We start from the raw sequence: 13808 nt of genomic DNA on the forward strand, positions 1-13808 counted from the left end.
ACCTGGACCATTTATTTTCCTACACTCTCTATTTCAAAATGTCCACACAATGTATGATCATCAGTTTGACACTGTGACCAGCTCTCTGAATGTCTTTTATAAAAGAGGGTGGCAGAAGTGTCTAAAGAGAAGAAAAGAAGAAAAGTAGTCCTTCTCAAGGCTGTAATCTTTGTGGGGAGTGGGAAGTAACCCAGACCCTAAGGTCAAGGCAGTAGTACATAAAAGTTGTTGGCAAAAGGAAACAAAAGAGCATTCATTTTGCAATAACCTGGCCCTGTTTTATCATAACATTGCCTAAAACATCCTATAAATATGGATCTTTTACCATGAAATCCACTGTGCTTTCTCCTACTCTCCATTTTAAAAGCGAACACTTGGATAGGTGTCAGAAACCTTGGTTCAGTGCCCTTCTGCTTCAGAGAACGTTATCTCATTGTTGATATGCTGTCTGCATTCCAGCATGTGGCCGTGGGTATCTGTTTGCAGCTGGCTTTATTGGATCCATTTCTTTTGTTCGTCACAGTAGAGTTATGTGGGCCAATGACTAGGCAGAAAAATTCCATGACAAAGTTCAATTAGAAGCTTCTTCTATGGATTTTCATGTCTCGGTTACTGTAGTACTGACTAGTTTCTGGACTCTTCCTATTTTAAGCTGTCGATCTGTGATCTTTAAATGACAGTCAGGATGTCCCTAATGTTTAGTGTGTGTAGACTACTGTTACTAGAGGTAAGAAAAAAAAAATCTTGTGAACTAGAATAATGGGTGGAAGTTCCACAGAGGCAAATCTGCTTAAGGTAGGAAATACTTTTCTATCATATACAGATACAAATAAGTAGAAGGAGCTTTCTCGGAAAACAAATGGCAGGCTGAGTCAAAAAGCAATTCTCTATAGGGACAGTTTGATCATTTGGAACAAGTGACTTGGACTCTTTCTATCCTAATGCTATAGATTCCACTGAGTTTTCCAGAGAACCCAAAGCATATTTTAATAGAATTCACACCTTTGAGTATTTCACATTACATGGATTTAAAAGATTAGACTTGCTTTTTTTTCTTAAAGATTTTATTTATTTATTTGACAGACAGAGATCATAAGTAGGCAGAGAGGCAGGCAGAGAGAGAGGAGGAAGCAGGCTCCCCGCTGAGCAGAGTGCCCCATTCGCAGCTCCATCCCAGGACCCTGGGATCATGACCTGAGCCGAAGGCAGAAGCTTTAACCCACTGAGCCACCCAGGCGCCCCTAAACTTGCTTTTGATGAGGTTTTTTTGTTTGTTTTATGGGTTTTTTTTTTTTTTTTTTTTGCATCTAGAAAACTGATAAAGAGCATACCACTATTATGATCATTACCATTACCATTTTGCCACCATCGACAATCTGGAGGTGACCTGCAAAATAATTACATATGAATTCAGTATTTTTTTTGAAGTCTGACAACAAATATATTCATTAATTACCCAAATCTACAAAAAGTAACATTTTTAAAAGACTTTGATATATCCCTAAATACATTATAATGGAATTTTTCAAACAGCTGATAGCTGGTCAGTCTGATACCTTGCGCTAACTACACATCAACCCTTGGGACTTAGGGTTGGCCTGGTTTCGTAGTAGCTGATCCAGGAGGACACCCTCCAGCAACAGAGCATAAGGTACCATGCAAGCTGCCAATATTGGATTCATTCATTTTTGAAGGCAGTGATAACACAAAAGTGTCTTCAGAGACTACAGACTTGTGCTTTGGGTAATCTTTAATGTTTATCATATATAATGTTTATCATATATCACAGTTTCCTTTGCATTTTCTTCCTGCTCCATACATAGAAAATATACCAATGCTGATATATAAACAGCTCCTTCACTGCTTAGGTGTCACAGCTGTTAAGCAGCAAGACTGAAAGTGGTACACTTCTCTACAACTCTAATAAAGTCGATGTAAAATAGTATAATTCATGGTATCTCATCCAGGCAGGCTTTCTAGGTTTCATACTGCATTATTTAAGTACTTGCATTTGAATTATAGCCTAAATTTGGTAATTCTGCCTGCAAACTTTTATACTTGAAAATAAAAAATCCCTTTGATACAAGCAGGCTATGTATTTTTATTTTCCCCATCTTGTGGATTTGAAAACAGAGACACAAAGTTAAAAACGGACTCACTCAAGGTAACGTAGGTAGAAATTGGTTCAGCCAGATCTGCGCTCAGCTCTGCTGGATCCTTCTGCTATGCTCTCTCCATTGCTTCAAGCTGCATCTTAAGAAAATCATTCCAAAGCTGTCGGCTGCGTGAAACTTGAGGAGTGTTCACCAGGGTCCAGGTTTTCTGTCTTTGAAGGGCACTTAGAAGACTGCACTTCCCAACAAGACCTCTCATATTTAAGTGAGTCGATGGGACTAGCTGACCATTGAACTACGAGCAGATGTGATGTACGTCACTTCTGACTTAACTTAGGTAGCTCCATGGGTCCTATCAACACAGTCCCTTTGGGAGCAAGCGTGGAGGCCATATGTTGAGAGAGCAGGGCCAAAAGATGCAAAGAGCCTAGATCGCTGAGCCACTGCCTGGAGGAGAGTCATCACGGTGAGTGACCTGACTTAAGCAGACTTTGAGGAAGAACTAAGTTTTCTCAGTTAAGCCACTGAAATCTGGGGCTTGTTAGTCATGGCAACATAAGCTCAGCCTATTCTATATACAACCATCTCAATACTATCTTCAGCTGCTAACAACATGCTAACATTCTCTCCTACTATCATGTCCAGAGGAAGGATACAAACTGCTCTTTAGTGCTATTGGGACAATAAAGCAGAAGAGGATAATTGGGATTGTTTAAAATTTAGTTGCCATAATTTCAAATCAAGAGGCAAGGAAGAACTCTCGTAAAAGATACCATTTGACCAATAACTCAAAACCATGCAGATAAATCTGCAGGAAATGCATTCTCAGCAAAAGGGAATTGTCAAGGGTCTGATATTTGCAGAGCAGCAAAGACTCCGGTGTAGCTGGAATACAGTGATTGGGGGAGGACAGTAATGAGACATGGGGAGAGATGAGGAGAAAGAGGTGCATCATAGAAGGCTTTGTGGGCTATTATAAGGACTTTGGTGCTTACCCTGAGGGAAAGCGGGAGCCACTGGGAAATGTGTAGTGGCATGGTTTAATTCATATTTTTGAAGGATTGTTTTCTAAAAGCCTGTCAATGACACTAAAGAGTTATTTGTGATGGATGATGTTGTTGCGATGTGATCCTGACTTCAGGATGTGTGGTTTTGATCCATGACTAATTCTTACCAAACCAATGCTGGTGGTGTTAACTCACACTGCAAGTTACATTGATGGCAATCAGACTTCTATCAAGGTTCCCAGTGATAGCCTAGGCTGCAGTACCCTTATTTGAAATACTTGCTATAAAGCTATCAAGGAAATCCTTGCAGGAGTCCTTATTCTCCTGAACCTCCCCCTGTAAATCATCAAAAGTAGTTGCATATAATTTCATAACAAATGAAACTAGCACTTGGAGTACCCTAGGTAATGACAGAATGAATACATTAATCTTACAAATTCTTTGCTGTGTCATTTCCTTCTGGACACTCAAAAGTCACTTTTGCCTCAGTATCTCCAAACATAGAACCATTCCCCATCGGCATCAGCCGATTCCAGAATTTATGCCCATTGTATTCCTGTTCTCAGCTCAGAAAACTCTCATTAGCCCAGTAGCTCAAGTCAGAAATCCCAGAGGTTGGTAACCATTTATAAAGATTTCTTGGTCCTACATGAATCCACTTTTCTCCTCTCTCCCTGTCCTCAAATCCAGCCCGCATTCCCTGGTAGATGAATTGCCAGAAAGCCCCTAAAAGATCTCTCAGGCCCCATTCTGTCAATGCACACAGCTCCAGGAAGCATCTTTCTGACACACAAATCTGGTTGTGTCACTCTTCTGTCTTCAAGGGGTGAGCTGACCTCTTTGGACTTAAAGATCCCTTACCATCAAGTTTCTGCCACCATTTGTAGCTACATCTCTTGTTACTGCTAGCCTGCAATTTCTGCAGCAGACCCACAACACTGGTTATTCTCCAAACATCCAAAGCTACTTCATAAATCTGTGACTCTGCACATCACATGCCCTCTGCTGGAATATTTTTCACCTTGTCTAACTGGCAAATTCCTACTGCTTTCAGCCCTTGCTTATATGTCATGCCATCTGTGAAGGCTTCCCTGAACCCATCTTCAGGGTCCCAGAGATGTAACTCTATTTCAGTGATGACTTGGAACTTACACCTCTCACCCCCACCACACAATGCTTTGTACACCAAGCCTCTCAGACAGAGGAATAGAAGGTGCATGATAGGTGCTCAGTCCACACTGAATGAATTAATAACTCTCCCATTCTGGCTCTATTACCTAGTATTTAACATAACTAAGAGGATGTCATATCTGTATGTTGGCACCCATCCCGTGATGTTCAATGGGTAGAAGATGGCATTGTATCACCATTCCCTTCTTTCAGCAATTTTTTGGGTGAGTTGAAAATAAACAGTATTTTAATGTTGAACTTGTTCTTACTCGGGGTTTTTTGGGGGGGATGGGGCTTTTTATTGCACCAGATTGGCTTATTTTTGTAATTCTTCTTTGGCTTCTAGACTGTGTCATTGAATGATTGCCATACTTCTTAGGTCTGACCTCATTTTCTTTTGCAGTGGATGCTTTGGCTATGAAGGGGAAACCTATTGAGAAAAGTCAGCCTCTGGTTTCTTGGTTCATGTGGGGATTTGAATTCTGAAATTTGTGTAAAAATAGATTTGATGTAAGAGAGCAGCTATTCTAAAATTAACAACCAAACAATGGGAAAAGTAAAGCTGTCTGACTTTTTTTTTTAATTTTTTTATTTTTTTAAAGGGATTACATTTCAATGATATTGTGTTATTTAGTAGTTGTATTTGGTTCTCTCCTCCCCACCCCCATTACAGGACAGCATATGTTCTATTGGGACATTGCTGTTTTTGCCTCATTAACTTGAAAGCCCTCTCTAGTCAGCATAAGGCATGTTTGGATGAATACTGCAATAATCTGCTGTTATAACTGGTGGCTGAGTCATCTGTTTTTACAGAATTGGTACTGTAAAGAACTGAGTCATACGTCTCGTGTCACAACTGAGTGTGAGTTTTAAAGTCAAAAGTAAAATGAACCCTTGAGCATACTCAAGTGAAAATCACAGCAACCTGTGGGCTGAGGGGTTTTGTAGCCACTATTCGATTTTTTTCCCCCAGTCGTATTATTATAGTGCTCGTATTTTCATGCAGCAAGTGGAAAAATCCAAGCTCAGGGCTCACTAGTGCTATTATGAAAAGGATAATATTAGAAATGATTCTAGTTTCTCTGTGATTAGCTATAAACCTCGATCCTTTGCTTATTATGGGCTTCATTTGCTGTAGAGTTATTAGTGGGCAAGGGTTTAAATGAGGCGCAAGAGGCACTGTAGCAAGTGGGCATCCACCTAGATGGGGTAGAGAGTCTACAAAGGTCCATGTACCTTTTGCACCTGTTTCTCTTCTCTAGAATGGAAGGATTCCCAGCATAGGCACCTGGGTCAGGTATCCAAGGTAAGATTCAGAGCACAGAACAAGCTGATGAGAGAAATGTGGAGAGCTTCAGACCAAGGGCACCAAATTCATTCTGCTGTTGCATCGTGATTGAACTCGGAAACTCAGACCAGAAAATCTTCTTTGGGGAGGTTGAGTTTGAAAATGTAGCTGCTCCTACAGTTCACCTTCAGGTCTTTTTAAAACTGGTTTTCTTTGTCTCCCTACTTAACATTGGCCCGGGATGCTTTGGAAAACACAATTATTTGCAATCATAGCTGAGAATAATATTTATGGAGTTTGTGAATCCAAAAATGCAGTGGAACATCATTAACACAACAGTGGAGGGAAAGCCCCCTGAATGTCAGAAGAATGTCACAGTTCATAAGCTGTTCGTGTCTGGAGAACAGGTAACTTGGGCAGATTGATTAGATTAAGGGCATGTTGATGATATGGTGATTCTCAGGTAGAAGCAAGGTGACATGGAAGGGGAATGAAGGAAAGACAATGAATTAGGAGTCACATCTAGTCAGGGTAGAGAATGAGGGCTTTGAAGTTCTCATGAGCCCTTTTTCTAGATTAGGAAGAGAATCGTCAGCTGCAGAAGAGTGATTGCCAGTGGGGAGTGGTTGGTGTATTGACTGTGAACGGGCACAGAGGGGCTTACTGAGAAGGAGAATAAATTCTGTATGTTCATGGGTGGTAGTTTACTTGACATATGCACAAAATCATTAAATCCATCAATCAGCATTTTTAATAGCTATGTACTGATTTGACTTGTATCTCCACGAAAACCAAACAAAACAGAGATGGGCTAAAACTATGCAGGACCTTGATTTCATATATTTTCCAGGAATAACTAGCTGCTAATGCAGTCTTACCTCCATTTCTTCTCTCCCATCTACAAAGAGCATTAAAAACATTTTTGTGTATTTTTTATTCATCTTAACCTAGCTTCTTCAGAATGTACTTTGTATGGTGCTAAGGAGACAGTAACTTCCTTTTATTTTCTTAAACAGCAGTTCACAATTAGCTACATGGCTCTGTGATTGCCCTCAGACGCAGTCTCAGAAATTTATGATCTTCTTGGCTTTAACAGAAGAACTTCATTGGAATGATGATGATAACAGCTCCTGCTTATTAAGCACTTATAGTGTTCCAGGTCTGGTTATGGACCTACTTATTTCATCCTCATAACAACCTTAGGAGTTAAGACAATAAATACATGCATTTTTCCTGCAAAAAAAATTAAGTTTAGTGAAGTTGAAAAGCCAATGCACGGTCACATCATGAAATGTAGCAGAGATTTAGTTCTGTCTGTTATCATAGCACCACCTAAAGCTCTCTAGAACGTACCACCTCCCAGCAGCTTCCAAATGCTCATGGAGAGGCACTTCTTAATTACAACTCATGCTTGTATTGCTTTTTACATGATTGGGCATAAAGATTTTTGGAGGAAATATTAATTCTAAATAATTTACCATACCTTGGTGACCACGAGGCTCCAAATGAAAAACAAAGTGTAATTAATAACATCAAAACTATAAATGTTGGTTAAGCATCTGTCTTTGGCTCAGGTCATGATCTCAGAGTCCTGGGATACAGCCCTGTGTGAGGCTCCATGCTCAGCAGGAAGCCTTCTTCTCCCTCTCCCTCTGCCCACTCCGCTCCCCCGCTCATGCTCTATCTATCTCAAATAAATACGTAATCTTTAAAAAAAACCATAAACGTTTAGCAAAGAAGGATCATTTTTTTCTTTTTAATTTCATCCCTGAGCTGTGTTTTAATTCAGAGTCTACAGAAGTTTTTTTATTCCTTTAAGCATAAACATCTTAAAAATATTTTCTTTCAAAAATGCAAAATAGGACTCAAATACATCATTTTTAAACAGGGCACACCTTTTACCATTTTTAATTAGATTGTTAGCTTTTTCTTTTGCTGTTAAGCTGTATGAATTCTTTAGTATTTTTGGAAATTAACCTCTTATCAAATATATGATTCGCAAATATTTTCTCCCATTCTGTAGGCTGCCATTTCATTTTGCTGATTTTGTAACGAGGAGTTCTCATAGCCGTGTTTTGTCTCCTTCACCATTGATTTTTTTTTTTCAGAGTTGACCTTATGTCATTTTATTGAATTGGCTGCTTCAAAATTCCTTTGGGCTCAAGAGAATGTTAACAGACAAATAACAGAACTAAAAATACAGCTAAAAATAGAGCCTTTTAGAATAGTTTAAAAATTAGAATAAATAAGCAATGCGGGGGGAACTGAAAAGTTCCTCCATTTTTAAAAAAGTGCACATTTAGGGTTTTTTGTTTTGTTTTGTTTTGTTTTGTGCCCCACCTTCTTTTTGCATAGATTTGTAAAATTTAGATTTTTCCAGAGGTACTTCTTTTTTCTCCTTTGTACCTTGTACTTTAATTATAAAGATTACTCAAAATAAGTAATATCCAAACAAGTGCTTTATTGTGACTTTTAGAAGATGCTAGTTTCTCAGGGGCAAGCTGATGATTTCTATCAGCTCCTTTTTAGATGTCTTAAATCTCCACGAGGCCATGGCAGTGGATATTCTTCAACAGTGGTCTCCAGGCAACAGGATTCCCGGCATTACTGCAGAGGACACAAAAGTGAACAGAAATGAGATGAGATGGTTAGTCTGAAGGAAGGAAGAATTCAGAAAGAAATGTAGATGTATTTGGGATGGACATATCAGAATGTTCTAGTGTCTTAGAGAAGTTAAAAGGAAAAATTTTAATCAAGACTTTCTTAAATTAAACTATGAAGTTTTTAGCTATTTATTTGGGGCTTGTCTAATAACATTCAGATTTTTATCAATAAAATGTAATGCAAATATGAAAATACATTTTTTATTCAGTTTGACTTTTTTTTCTTTTTAAAGACTAAAATAAGCATTTTTGGAAGACAGGACTTAAATATTTGAATGTATGTCCCACCACACAGGAGCAGACACCAAATTATCTTACCAAAATCCTAAATAAATGAGGTCCCTGAATGTTCTCTCCATTATTATAGTATTTCCAAGTGTTTTGAATGGTGGTAAAATTACCTTACTGAAATTAGAATCTACCTACTCTTACTTTTATTTTCCTTATCCACTTACCTCCAGAATCAAGTATAAAATAGACACTTTTAACTACATCAAATACACTCAGATCATTTTCATAAGGAAAAATGTAAACATTTGAGGAAAAAACTAGCACATATGAGCAAAAAATAAGAGGGAAAAATTATCATAAAAAATATTAATCCACAAGAGCACAGCATGACTGGTTCCACATGGTATTAAAGATTAGAGAATTTAATGTCTTAGTTTTAATGTTAGCTACAACTCACTGGTGTATTACAACATAGAGACAAACAAAATGGAAAAGAAAATAAACTTGGAGTTAAAGACATTATGAATGGATCTAGGACATTTATACAGGAATCTCTTTAATGTATACAGGAATCTGAGCCCTCTCAAAAAAAAGACAGCATGGCAGCAGACATTAATCCTTAGAGGTACAAAGACCAAGAGAAAATTGAAGGGTCAAAATAATTTAATCATTTGCTATTTGCTGGAGGGTTTACAGTGTGGAATAATTTGTGTACAGGAAAGAAACCATGACTTTAACTTTCTTTAAAATACTCAAATTCAATACATTATATGTTTATAAAAAATAAAAAACTACACAGTGCAAAAAATAAAATAAAATAAAATACTTAAATTCATAAATAACATAATCCTCTCTCATTGCTCTATAAATGTAACTTACTCCTGTCAAACTTGCTATGTATTTTCATCTGCTCCCTGACTACCCTCCAGAGCAAGTAATATTCATATTTCCATTTCATCTCTTTTTGCAAGACCAATAACAAAAAAAGCAGTTATCAAATTTATACATAGCAAATGAATTCTGCCCATGCTGCATTTTGAATGCAGGAGGAAAGTATCTTTGATCTCTTTGCCTTGGTTTTATTTCTGAACATCTCTGTCTTTGGTCCCTTGCCTCCCTGTATAGACTATTCTAAAATTTCAAGGCATACATTATACCCTGGGTGTTAAAACTAGGGCTTTATTTTAAAAAATTAGCTGGATTTTTTAATATGTGAAGAATATTTTACTATTAATATGTTTATGGCCTTGGATTGTCAGGTTTTGTTATTGCTTTTATTTTTCTCCCTAGATATTATGCATATTCCTTTCTACCTTAATGCACTGAGGTACGAGGGCAAGCAAGCCAATATCCTTTGCTGTAACATTTTTCCACGTTTGTTACGATACACTTGCCCGTTGAGGGATGCCTGGGTGGCTCAGTGGGTTAAGCCGCTGCCTTCGGCTCAGATCATGATCTCAGGGTCCTGGGATCGAGTCCAGGGAGTCCCTCAGCAGGGAGCCTGCTTCCTCCTCTCTCTCTGCCTGCCTCTCTGCCTACTTGTGATCTCTCTCTGTCAAATAAATAAATAAAATCTTTTAAAAAAAAAAGATACACTTACCCGTTGATACTTATCAAAAATACTCATCAAATCTCAGTGTTCTCTTCTTTTCAGTACATTTTACAGTCCATCATTAATTCTTCCAGTACTTCAGAGAGGTAGATAAGTGGGCATTACTGGTCAGATTTTCATTTGGTCTGTCCATCAAGAGAACAAAATGAAATTGAGACCCATTACTGCCACTGTACAGATGAAGGAAATGAGACCAAAAGAGTAAGTGGAACCAAAAGGAAAAAGAGTGTCTGTGTGAATGGAGTGGAAAAGCTTTTTAAATTCCATCTCTCTGTCCTGGGCCTTTTGTATTTACCTGGTTACAGGCCGTTAGCTCTTGGCCAGGGAAAACAAATGGAATCTGTATGTAATACATTCTGTACAGAAATTTCTCTAAGAATTATAAGATGTGACAAAATGAAAGAAAAATGTTGTTTAATAACCCCGTGATTTGTGGAACCTAAATTTAGCATGAGGGAGCAGGGGAAACAGCTATGCAGAATGGTCCTTTGCCACCTTGTTGATTGTATTCTGAGGAAATACATTGATTATCAGGATTTCTCGGAGGAAATGTCTGCCCTTTTCTTTGTCTAAACAGTACATTGAACAAGCCTGATGTTTCATAGATAAGCAGAATTCAACTCTATCCCACTACCATTTTACAGGAAGCTTTTCCCCTGCAAAGGCTGGAAATTTGGCAGATCTGTGACTTACCTATTCACGCTTAGTCCTCAAGTCTTCTAAGTCCAAAGCACTCTCCTTTGGAAACTGTAAATGTCTAACCTAAGACGTGAACATTTCAGACTCAGGCCAGGCTTCTCCCCGTCTTCTAGCTGAGGAAAGTATTTGGCAGGTTGACTGTGTTCAGGGGAAGAAACATGGCCAACTGATCTTTTCCACTCATTTCTTACCCAGCGGGTCCCCTCCTCCCAGTACATTCCCCACCTGTGAAAGCTCAGGAGGAATGAGTGAAGAGAAGAGCACAGGGAAGTTCTGTCACTTCCTGATGCTTAGCTTGCTTCTAACCCTGCGTTGGACCTCTCTGACAGCAGTCTCCAGGAGTTAGAGCTTCTCCCCTGCTGGTTTGGTAGGCTTGCGGGCATCTCATGCAGGTGACCGCTGTCCCTTCCTTTCTGCACCACCTCCTGGCTTTTCATCATCCATTCCACACACAGACTTAGCAACCTCCCCTCTTACAACTCTGTTGCCCCCATGTGGACTTCTCAGGACCTAGAACAGCTCCCAACTGACTCTATCCCCCATGGCCCACATTCAGTCTGCAGATAGTCAATTCCTTAACTATTATGGGCTGAATGTTGTGCCCTGACCCCAACACACACAAGATTCATATGATGACATCCTAACCCCCAATGTAAGGATATTAGGAGGTGGGGCTTTGGGGAGGTGATTAGGTTAGAAGAAGTCATGAAGGTGAAGCTGCCATGATGAAATTAGTGTCGTGCTAAGAAGAAGACACACTAAAACTTTCTTTACCTGCCATGCGAGGGTACAGTGAGAAGAAAGACAGGAGCAAGACAGAAGGAGAGCCTTCACCAAAAACTGAATCTGCCAGCACCTTGATCTTTGACTTCCCAGTATCCAGAATGGTCTGATGAAAAAAATAAATGTCTGGGGTTTAAGTCACCCAGTCTGTAGTATTTGTTATAGTCGCCTGAGCTGAGCTAAGACAGGGTTCTGTATTTGCCTAAGCCCTTCCCCCCTCCCTCCCCGCACTACCATAGACCCCTCCTCTGCCGAGAAAATATTGCATTCATTCCATTTCTTCCCTTCCCAATATCTCTTCCCATTCTTCGAGACCATGATTCTTCTTCCACCAGTCTGATCCATTCACTGATATTTTAGCATTCCATGTGCATTCAGACCCAGCAGTTTTCACTAATATAACCCCTAGCTTGGCTGTCCAACCTCATTTCTGGTCTCTCACTCATGAATGCCCTTGGATCCTGCTCTCCTGACCTTTTGCAGTGTCTCGGAGGCACTGTGTTCTTTCCCACCTCGTGCCTTGTTATATTAGTTATTTGTGAATGCTATAACAAATGATATAAATTGTTGCTTAACACAACAGAAATTTATTTCCGTATTTCTGGGAGCAGAAATCCAAAATCAAGGTGCCAGCAGGGCCATGCTTCCTCTAAAGGCTGTTAAAAAGGAAATCTTTCTTTACCTCTTCCAGTTTCTTGTGGCTGTTGACATTCTTTGGGCTCATGCTCAAACCTGTGTCTCCGTGGTCACATAGCTGCCTCTTCTTCTGTCTCCCAAATCTCCCCTATGTGTCTCCTGTAAGGATACCTGTCATTGGATTTAGAATTCATCCAGAAAAATCCAAGGTGATCTCTTGATCTCAAAATCCTTAATTTAATTACATCTATAAAGACTCCTTCCCAATAAGATAATGCTCACAGATTCTGGGAGCTGGGACGTGGACATATCTTTTTGAGACCACCATTCCATACACTATACTTTCCAGTGACTTCCTTCATTTCTTTTGTAATTTCCCAGTCCCGATCTCCATTTTGGCCTTTTGTGATTGATTTGTTATACTCGGACGTTTTCCTGAAACACTATTCCTGCCACCAACCCTTCTGCTTTCCAGCCTCCTCTTTATTCAAGCTTTCAAACCCCTTCATGATCTCATCCAAGTTCAGTTTAACAAACTCACCTGCACTAGTCAGATCTTTCCTGCCATCAAAACCATATTCAGTGCTTGCGCTACTGAACTTTTCTTTCTTAAAATGTGCCCTTTCTCTCTCCTGCTTTCCCATGGGTCGTTTCTTCTTTCTGAGTACTTTCTTTTCTTCCTTGGCTAACTCATCTTTGAAATATCATTTTAATTACCACTTCCTTAATATTTCTTACTATCTTGTTGTTTATCTATCTCTCTTCCCTGGTAGAGAAGCCAGTCAGGCACCTTCCAAGTCACCGTTGTGTCCATAGCTCCTAGACACACACCTGAATATGTACTTCATCCACAGGTGATGAATATATGACGAGATGTGTCCCTCACTCTTGTTCAAGAACTTATCAGAGTAAAAGATGGAAACCTTATAAAGCTGATGACAAATTTAGCTGCTTGAAATATCAAAGCCATTGAAAATATATGACACAAGTGAAATAAGGGAAGTCAGTGTGAGATTCAATTCAGACTTCTAATTCAGTGGAGAGCATAAAATCAATATTTACACCTGAGTCTCCTGAAAGACCCATGTTTTGCTTGTCTTCCAGTGTAGAAAAGAATGTGTGTTTCTTCTACTTAGAAACATAATATTTAGGCACCTTGATCTTAAATTGACTCATCTCCCAAAAAGCAATTATTAGTTTCCCACTGTCATATTATTATTTTGGAGGGGTCATATGATATGAGCTTGGTCATATGACATGAGCCACACTTCCCTGAGTCCAAAGCATTTTAATAACTTGAACTTAAAATAGTGAAAAACCAAATTATATTTGTTAGCCTCATGTGGTGCTAGAACTTCCCTTAGGGAATGATATGAGAAGCAAACTTTCCTCTAGTAGCAGAAGGGAAAAAAGAGGTCAAGATTTATGGAATGGAGCCGAAAGGTTCTATGACTATTTTTCTCTGTTGGCATGTTTCTCATAGCACTCCCACTAGCTTATTTGCTTTAAAAAATGACCTTGTCTGTCTTATAGAATAAAACCCAAATTCTTGTTAAAGGCTTTATTTAATGTCCTATGACTCGAGTGATAGAAGATTGATGAAAC

The 13808-nt window shown here is 39.1% G+C and overlaps 1 protein-coding gene and 1 long non-coding RNA gene across 2 annotated transcripts in view; one reads left to right on the forward strand and one right to left on the reverse strand.

Moving 5' to 3' along the window:
* The window catches only part of CYYR1 (cysteine and tyrosine rich 1), a 105137-nt gene that overhangs the window by 50934 nt on the left and 40395 nt on the right, over positions 1–13808 (forward strand). The gene's annotated exons all lie outside the window — the stretch shown is intronic.
* LOC123393390 lies at positions 7991–13145 on the reverse strand. Its single transcript, XR_006608161.1, has 3 exons — positions 10779–13145; positions 10074–10210; positions 7991–8186 (listed from the first exon to the last, which is right to left on the reverse strand). It is a non-coding gene; the product is annotated as an uncharacterized LOC123393390 (long non-coding RNA).

The sequence above is a fragment of the Mustela putorius genome, unplaced genomic scaffold (assembly GCF_011764305.1).
Source record: "Mustela putorius furo isolate JIRA1106 unplaced genomic scaffold, ASM1176430v1.1 tig00000832_pilon_pilon_pilon, whole genome shotgun sequence".
In the NCBI taxonomy this organism is placed as follows: Eukaryota; Metazoa; Chordata; class Mammalia; order Carnivora; family Mustelidae; genus Mustela; species Mustela putorius.